The sequence below is a fragment of the Thunnus albacares genome, chromosome 14 (genome assembly GCF_914725855.1).
Source record: "Thunnus albacares chromosome 14, fThuAlb1.1, whole genome shotgun sequence".
Lineage (NCBI taxonomy): Eukaryota > Metazoa > Chordata > Actinopteri > Scombriformes > Scombridae > Thunnus > Thunnus albacares.
In genome coordinates, this window is record NC_058119.1 from 24,781,006 (window position 1) to 24,790,554 (window position 9,549).

At 40.5% G+C, this 9,549-nt stretch overlaps 1 protein-coding gene across 1 annotated transcript in view; it reads right to left on the bottom strand.

Moving 5' to 3' along the window:
• cdh5 (cadherin 5) overlaps window positions 1-8,776 on the bottom strand; it is a 35,860-nt gene extending 27,084 nt beyond the window's left edge. Inside the window, exon 1 of the mRNA XM_044371991.1 lies at window positions 8,174-8,776. The gene's annotated coding sequence lies outside the window, so the exon portion shown is untranslated. The remainder of the gene's footprint in view (window positions 1-8,173) is intronic.
• Between the last annotated feature and the right edge of the window lie 773 nt (window positions 8,777-9,549).

The window sequence follows — 9,549 nt, forward strand, 5'->3', positions numbered from 1 at the left end:
CAAAATTTTGCAATCTATCTGATATTTGTTGAGATAATTCAGTCTGGACCAAAGTGGTGAACCCACTGACACTGACATCCTTAGAGCATGGTTAAAAATCAAAGCAATGTCACAACAGACATTTACACAACTGTGTTCTCTGTAATACTGCGTAGAGTTGCAAACTTATTCCAACTGAACTGAATGACAGGCCAAAAATATGCCAACTTAGAGACAGTTGACTGCAAACGCTGTCTCATGACCTACTATTTAAAGGGTGGTTTCTTACAACATCACTGGTGCCTGTTACATCATACACCAGTGATATTCACTTACTTTCTTGGAGGAATGTACACTAATACAGAATAAACTGTCCTAAGAGAAGGGAGTAACTCATTACTCATACTATAAAACATGATTATTTTTTAACAGTGATTTGTAAGACCAGCATATTAAGGTCCTATTTTAGAAAGCGGCATATTGCGCTCCAACGGGTCGTTCTGGAGTGCAGGTACAAACTACCTTGGCGGTCATTTCATTTGGAGGAGTTGTTGCTTAGCACTATTTAACCAAAATGTTTAAGGCACACAAACACCAGCAGTCCAGTAAAACTTTAGCTTCTCCTCTCGTTCCTTCTTACTGCCTCTCCCTCTCCTGTCTGTCTCTCTGTCTCTCCCCACTGGGCTCTATCTAATAAAGCAGAAATGCCAGCGAAATAATCTTCAAAACATTTTAGTCTATATGTGCTCTGTACTCCAGAAGATATCTCAGCGCAGCCCTGTGCCATCCCAGTAGACAGATTAGAGCATCTTATTGTCTCCCAGCCATTAGCAGCGGGGAGGGAGAACGAGAGATTATGATGAGGGGATTATACTGGCACAAAGACTTCTCCCTCTAATGGCCTAATCTCGTATTCTGCTGACCTCCCCTGACCTCTTCACACGGCTCCCCACAAATCAGCTCAAAACAAAGACTCAACAGTGTTTTTTGGCCTTTAGTTCACATCCTTTTGTTTGATTTTTCATTTTTCCTCTTGTGTTTTTTTTTTGAGGCTTTGTTTAGTTTCCTTTCAGTACTAAATTAATTAAACAGAAATGCGTCATCTTTTGCAATTTTCTATGGACTTCTGAGCGTGAATGGTTGCTGATAGTACATGTGTAGCAGCAAATATCTGTTTTTTCCTGATTGTGGATGCTCTATATCCGTTCGCATAAGCTCATTGGAAACAGCAAATGATCACAACTAAATTAAAACTTAACACTAATGACAAATACATTAATCTCATTCACTACTAATGTCTTACTTCAACACTTTGTTCTCGTTCAGACTTCAACTTCAGCTGCACTCCTTGGTATCTATTTAGCATCCCCCTGTTGGTTTAGTTGAGTTCATTTCAGTTCGGTGTGTCAGTACGCCCACACCACAGAAGTTGAGAGCGACTGATTGCATTCGGTTTCTTCAAACAGTCAGTCGCAGTCTTCACTAAAACTTTCACATTCGCTTCACACTCAGATAGGGCTACTGTTTGAGACTAAACACGTTTCCTGCAATGTCCTTGTCCTCACCCTGCTTAGCTTTTAGCTTTGCGTCAGCCCGTATCCTTCCTCTCGACATGTCCTGAACAAACAAAGTAATTACGGTCTCCGCTGTACATGTATGTTGTCACATAGAGCTTTCTAAGACATGTAGGACTGACAAATAGGAGTTCTTAAATTACTTTAGATGAAACATACATTAAATGACTGATTATTGATGTTTGTCTGACATAATTGGAAGAAAGATTGAGAGAAACAACATGAACGTTTCCTAAACTTTCTATGTTTAACTGTAACTTTAACTGAAACTGTTTAACAGGCTAAATTTGAGCATGAGGACATTTAGTAGTAGACATTAATTTCATATATACCTTAAACGAGTGAATCAGAGACTGAATCCAAACAAAAAAATGAACTGTTTAGCAGTGTGTGGATGGACTACATAGGCTGGTTGTTTTCTGTTTGTTTTTAGTTATACTGCATGTTGTTGCTGTTTGCTCTGATTCAATGGGAAGTTGAAAGATATAAGGTGATAAAACTCTTTGTTGTGTTGTGTTGAAGTGAGTTTCATATCATCATTGTGAGCTGTGATGAGATTTCGGGAATTAGAAGTGCTACATGCTAACAAAAATAACATCACCAAGAACTTCACCAAACTCTTGCTATATGAATTTTATTTTTACTGAATAAATAATAGAACCCAGCTTTCCTGAAATTTACTAGACGTTTCCTCGCCATCCATTACGCCATCTTACTCATGTACAGTATACAACAATATCCTGTGACTGGATTATTTCTGTGATGGCGAATCCATTGGGGGCATTTTCCCTAAAAGGGCATTTTTTAAAAACAGCCTTTCCTCCTTCAAAGGCCAACGTCTTACTCCTCCCCTTCTATCAGCAACAGGAAGCATAAACAATGCCTCTGGGAAATGCCGCCGGGTTTGTTAATTAAGGGTCATCATTAGTAAGTGGACACACCCTTCCTGCTATTCAGCAACTGCAGCTGACTGTATGTCTCAGTTTATAACTTTTCTATGTGACGTTCATTGTTCTGGACTTTCGTCTGCTGTCTCACTTTGTCTGTCCTTCACCTGTCTGTCTTTCACTCATTGTTATGGTTTCTCCGTCTCTTACTGTCTCACACTCTCTCTCTCTCTATCTCTCCGTCTGTCCACCTATTTCTCGCTCGTTCTGTCAATCGTTTGACAATTTCTCTCGTTCTCTCTTGTTGAATCTATCCAGGTGAAAACTGCATCTTGTTTTTCACAGTCTATTTCTGTCTCCTGTCTATCATTCCTCCCTTTTTTTCTCCTTTTCTCACCTTTTTTTTCATCACCTCTCTTCCTTTTCATCCCCGTCACTCTCTCTCCCTCACCTTGAGAGCAGATTTAGCACCTCATGTGATGGTGTGGAGGATGAACGAGCCCACAAACGTAGTTTAACAACTTTTATAGTTGCAATTTAACTCCAGTTTAATTCTGAATCATTATGATAGAAGAATCAGAACATGGTAAATGATGTATGTTGAGGAGAAGATAGTACTTAACAGTTTTCGTTTATGCCTGTCATGTTCGTTTATGCTGGAAGTCGTTAGTCTTACGATAATCAACTTTTTAATTTACTTCTCAACTGAAAGTGTCATGCATGCGAATCTCACTTTAAGATATACAAAAGTTATTTACCACATCATTTATCAAAGGCATTTTTCAGCGGTATGGAGAATAAATAAACATCCAGGAATATCTGTAATTACATCTGTACATTGTCTGCAGGCAAGGGAGTGTGTGTGAGTGTGACGGAGAAGCAGAAACAGACAGACGCAGAGATACAGTTGTCATTCTACGGGATGTTTTGTGACTGGCAGACAGGTCTGACCTAGTTTCAGTCTACCAAAGGCTAAAGCGCAGAAACGAGTCAACAAGACTTCATAATCCTGGCGGACGCCAAAAGGTCGTTGAAGTTCACGCTAAAGTCTTGTTGTGTCGCTTCTGTGCTTTAAAGACAGAAGTATGAATCGGTTTCGGTGGGACAAAGGATGTATCGCTATTTAGTCCATAATTATCTACATGAACACTGGTGTTTGGCACCTCTTCTTCTGTCTTTGACACATAAACTGAAGTAACAAGGAGTAACATATTTTGTTTTGACTTCTCCACTACAAGTTTGCATCATTCACAAGAAGTGTGATATTAAATTTATTTCTTTATTTTCTTTTTAAATGTTTAAAAAAAAGTGTGACTCAGTGAATCGCAGGAAATTTGAAGACCATTTCCCATCTGACACCTAAATAATAAGAATTTGAGGGTACAAGACCAGTCTGGTTCCAGATCTTCTCATCGCTTCTTCTTAGTTTCTCATTTCAAACACTTCTGCTCATTAACTGTTTCCCCAGTTGGAAATACAACTGAGCCAATCAGCGTTATGTGTTCAGCATTTCGAATGGGGACAAAAGAACCAGAAAAATGGTGACATGTTGATTAACTGCAGCAATAAATGTTGTAAATTGACTCTGAAATAGCAACTCTTTAAAAAACAGCATATATTGAAAATCTTTAATTGCTTAACTGCTTCAAGCAACACCTACCACAGCTGAAAATAACATCCGTGGGATGGATACATCACTCACTTGTGACTGATTACAGCAAAATAACAACTCATTCAAAATAGAAAACAGTTTACATCAGAAAGGCAAACAATAATAAGGTGAAACAAAATTGTAATTTAGTTTGATTATGAGCGAGTTTGAACACTTCCAGAGCAAAATATCTCAAAAATATCTCTACAATAACTTGCCAGATTGCTTTCATGTTGCATTTCCTGCATTTCCCCTGGAGGTGATTCCTAAAGATTTTAGTGACTCCTCAAAACTTATCTCTAACAGCATGTTAAAGGATCAATATACTACAAGTATTACAAGTGTAATACTTACAAGTATTGTGTGTGTATCCACAGTCTGATATATCTTGTTCCTCTGTGCTGTAGACCTCTGATCCAAAAACTATACTTAAAAACACATCAGTGAGCCACACCGCTGCGCTGGGTGAAATGTTTATTCACCCTGAAGAGTTTTGACACGTTAGTTTGTTTAGAAATGGCTAATAACAGTGATCACATTTTCAGTCTCCAGATAGTAGTTCTGTGTAAGGCAGACGCCATTGGACATGTGCAGGAATGCAGTGTTGTGTTTACAGTGCTTCACTAGCTTGTTGTGCTACATAGTACACATGAAAATCTAGTGGGCAGATCACCGTGAAAGATGTTGAGCACTTTCACGCTCCCTAGAAGATCAACACTTTCTATTTTGGACACTCTGTAAGCTTTTCCTTCAGCTCTTTGTACACATGATATCTACAGGTTAGTTTGCCATGAACTTGTTTTAAGGACACCCGTAGTCCCCAGAGGATGAACGCTATTGACTTTGATGGTCACATGACTTTCTCTGTGTATCCTAATATCAAAATTTACACAAAAGTAAGACTTCTGCATACTGTAACAGACTGACTGCAGTGACTCCTCAGAGGAAGAACCTGTTTAAGTTTGGTTATTCCGTTATTTGGTCTGAAAAGCCAACCTGAGGTCAATTTTGACATTTTTTAGGCTTTCGGCTTTAAGAACATCAAGACCATGATGATGTTTTTCATGTCCATCAGTTTTTTATTATGAACACATCAGGCCTTTGTTGAAAAAAAGGCACAGGCAGCACTTTCAAAGCAACGCATCCTCATAATTAAATGGCTACATAGGTCGATTGTACCAGCAGTCTAGAACGACCTATAGGAGCGTTTTCTAATATGTCGCCTCTATTGATGTTTTCCAAAACTACAAATCACTGTAAAAAAAATAATGTTTTATGGTGCGACAACACTGTGGTTATGGTCTGCTTAGACCAAAAACCAAAAACTACTTGGTTAGAGTTGGGAAAGATCGTGGTTTGGGTTAAAATGATCACTTGAAACAGGGTGTGGGTTAAAGCAACTACATACTTAAATTTAGGCAACCTTTGACATCACGGCAACAGTAAACACAGCGACAATCGTAGTTACAGTTTTTAAAAAACTCTCCCGACTCGCGGTTGGAAACCAGAAGCGAATGGCGGTCTCCTGCAGCTAAGTCCACTTTTTGCCATCCATGTATCAATCTATCCATCCACCCAACCCGCCACCTCCGAGTATGGACATTTGTCACCATCTGAACTGCGTCACTTCTCTGGGTCATAATTACTACGGTCACTACATGGCAAAAACATAACTGTAGGTTGTTTTTGCCGGCTGAATTTTTGACCTATACTGATGTTTTTCTTGTGAGGATGGGCCGTTTCAGAGCTTCATATCTGTGACATTTGACTTGTGAATAGTCTGTTGTCTGTTGTTGAGATTAAAACAGGTTTAATCACAGAGCAGCTTCCAACAATCTGTCTGCCAGCAAGTCACACTAGGAACCACTATTACTCCCTCACACACACACACACACGCACACACACACACACACACACACTGTGTCCTCACTGACACCCTTGTCATGTCACAGGGTGTATTCATGCTCTGATTGGTGTTCACGCATTCGCTAGTTAATTCTATTTTCTTTCACAATCAGACAAATCAAATCTGATCACAGCGAACAGATTATGAATGATGTCGGCCAACTTTAAAACTGACAGTAATGACCAACAGTAATCTGAAAATAATTTAGAGCCTAGCGTGTTATGCACATTGGTTTCGGCTCAGCTGTCAGATTCGGTCTTAGCTGAAGGCGAAACCTCCAACTACACCACCTCCAATAGTGGAAATGGTAACAGAGCCTAATTATGGGGACTGAGATTTCCTGTTCATATTAAACATGCTGTGAATGATCATATGATATATGTACATATTATTAAAATAAATATATTGCTGATGACTTCCTTAAAAAGCCATTATTTTCAACCAGAAACATCACTACTGCAGGTGGAGTTGATTGGCTCTCACTAATAAATACATGTTTAAATTGGTCCAATCAGGCCAGTTTGTACCATTTGACAGCTGTGCACCACTTAGGACAGCCTTCAAGTGCATCAATAGATTTCCTATAATTTAAAAATATATATATGTCCTTTTGTTTTCCTATAAACCTCGATTATTTTTTGATGCATACACATTTGTCATGTTGTTGAATATACAGAAAAACTCTCTGGACGACTGAATATCACTATCGATCCATTCCTTGGGGACAGAACTGATTTTAAAACACTGCAATAGAGAATTAAAGGTTGTTCAAATACAAGGTAAAATATGGTTTATTATGTAAAATGTAGAGCACAGGTCAGTCACTGAAAATAAAATCCTAACTGGGTCTTTCAGTAGTAATCAGTGACTTGCAGCTGAGATAACATCGCCACAGCTGGACAGCTTGTCAACCACTCTGACATATATCTGAATGAATGAATGGCTCTAATCATGAATCTTGTGTGTGTGTGCATGTGTGTGTGTGCACAATTGTGTATGTGTGTGTGTGTGTGTGGTAGGGTGAAGTCTCCCAGATGGCACCCAAAGGATTTTCCCTGATAGTTCCCTCTCCAGGAATTAGACCACTGGGTTTAGTTGCATCAACGGCTTTCGCCGTAACAACCAAATCAAATCACCTCTGTCGCTCGGGGCCATGGATCCAGACCCACAAAGAAAATCCACCGCTCGCTGCCAAGTAACAATTCCCACACAGTACACGGAGTAGACAAAATAACAGAAACACTTAGCGTTGTAATGGAATTCAGGACAACTGCACCACAAAGTACAGCCTCAGAAACCTCTCAAACCTGCTTTCAACAAAAACAGCCTCAATAAATGAGTGTTTGTATCAAGATCAGCTTGTAAAGTGTTTTTTTGTTTACCTACTCATGTAGCATAAACTGTTAAGGAATGAAGAGTTTCATCTCAAAATGTGGGAAATCATCAGCTCACAAAATGACACCCCTCAACTGACAAGATCTTTGCTACTCTGGAAATGAATAAATGCTCTCATCAATACTTTACAGTCACATCAACTTGACGTGAACTTGACAGTTTGTGTTTTTTTTCTGTCTCTCTCTATAAGGAATTCCTCAAAATGAACAGCTGAAGACCACCTCGTGGATTTAGTTTCCTTCTTAATTTTTTTTTCCCTGCTCTGTCCGCAGATCATCCTGTATCATCTTAACAGTCACAGCCGTCTGTCTTCACGACTATCCAGCCTCTCGGGGAGGTGGGGGGGGGAGAGAAACAGCGCTCAATTACAGCATTCAAATCTACAACGAGCTGTCGGAGATCATTGGCATAACATATGCGAACAGTGACGGGGGTCGACAGAATGTCCTTAAAGGGGTTATAACCATCATTTCAAGTTATTTCTGTACCTTCTCTCAGACAGTTTGACTGAGTGTTTCACCCTGGAGTCACTGTGAAAGTAGCCTGGAGCGTTTTTTCAAAGGAACTGTGTTACATTTTCTGGAAAGGCTTCTACTTTCCAATCCGAAAGAAATGAACGTATTCACACCCTGCTCTGGAAAAACATTTAAATCTCTAGGTGAATGTTTCTTTCTGTTTCGCACACACTTGCCATCTATTCGCACACACACATTCACACTTGCGTAATCCTTCTTTCTTTTATCATTTTCCCAAACCCCCAGGATAAAAACTGAAAACTTACCACAGAAATGGAAAGTCCGAGGATCAGACCTGTGTTTTTTGGTCCAAAAAAACGAAGCCCAAATCCTTCAAGGTGTGCTGTCTCGCTCACTCAAACTGGGGTTATTCTTCACTAATTTGGCAGGTTTTGGTAGAAATGAGTGGCTGGTAGGTGGTTGTCTCCTCAACAGAGAGTATAACCACCTACTGAATCAACTATCCCTCGCTCTTGCGCTCTCTTCTCCTGTGAGCTGGTTTCCACAGTGTAAAAAGAGAGCAGCAGGTGTTGTTGTACAGGCAGGGATTTCTCTCTCTCTCTCTTTCTCTCTCTCTCTCTTGATTTTTTACCAGGTTTTCAATACAAATCCTTTTCTAGACTGTGGACCGGAGAATAAAGTATATGATGATGGATTTATCCTGGAGCTGGATTTCCAAAGAAAAACTCTTTGAGAGTTTATTTCCACTTATTGTTCCATTTGTTGTTGTGGAAATTTCAGTTGTCTCTTCCTCTGTAAAGTTTTTCACCCCAAAATGTCTTTATCGCCCTGTTTCCCCTCCTCAGGTTGGCTTTGTTTTTTCCTCAGGTGAGAATCCAACAGGTTCTCTTTTCTTCCTCTTGTCTCTGATGTGGTTTTCTCAGCGGCCAAAAGTGTTGAACCACAGTTTCCGACCGCAGTTCTCTCTCTCTCACACAGGTCACTGCCCACTTCCTCTTCCTGTTATTGTGGTCAATCTTCTTTGCTGCTACCGCTCCTTTTCCTGCCCTGGAGTGGAAATAAATGGAGACTGTTGGAGGGACAGAAAAAGAGAGAGAGGCAGAGAACCAGAGAGGGAGCACCACATATGTCAAAACAGCTCAAAGACGCTCGGAGAGGCAGAGAAAGCAGCCGGCTCATGTTCATGAAGCAGATGGAGTGAGTGTGTGAGGGAGAAGGAGGGAGAGGGAGGGTGATGGAGAGTAAGGTGAGAGAGGCGTTACTTCTCAGCCCCTTCTCGGAGAGAGAGAGAGAGAGAGACGGAGAGTGGGGGAGAGATTTATTATTCATGTGTGTGAGATAAGGATTAAGTTAAACAGGTTATTGGGGATAATCCTCAGAGATTTCCCCACATGAGGCTAGTAAATATTTCAGAGGGCTGACTTCGGCGGGTGAGTGTGTGTGTGTGTCTATCTGACAGAGAGATCTTGTCTAAGCTGGTAAATGAGATGAGAAGGACACCCCGCCCCGCCACACACACACACACACACACAAACACACTTCATTTATCTCACCACCCCCTTCTCCTCTCTTTAGGTGAGGGGGGAAGGGGGTGGGGGGGTCGGTCGTCAGTAATTTGGCGAATTGGACAGGAAAGCCGGCTGTGTGTTTTTACAAACCTCTCCTGTGGCAACAGCGGTTC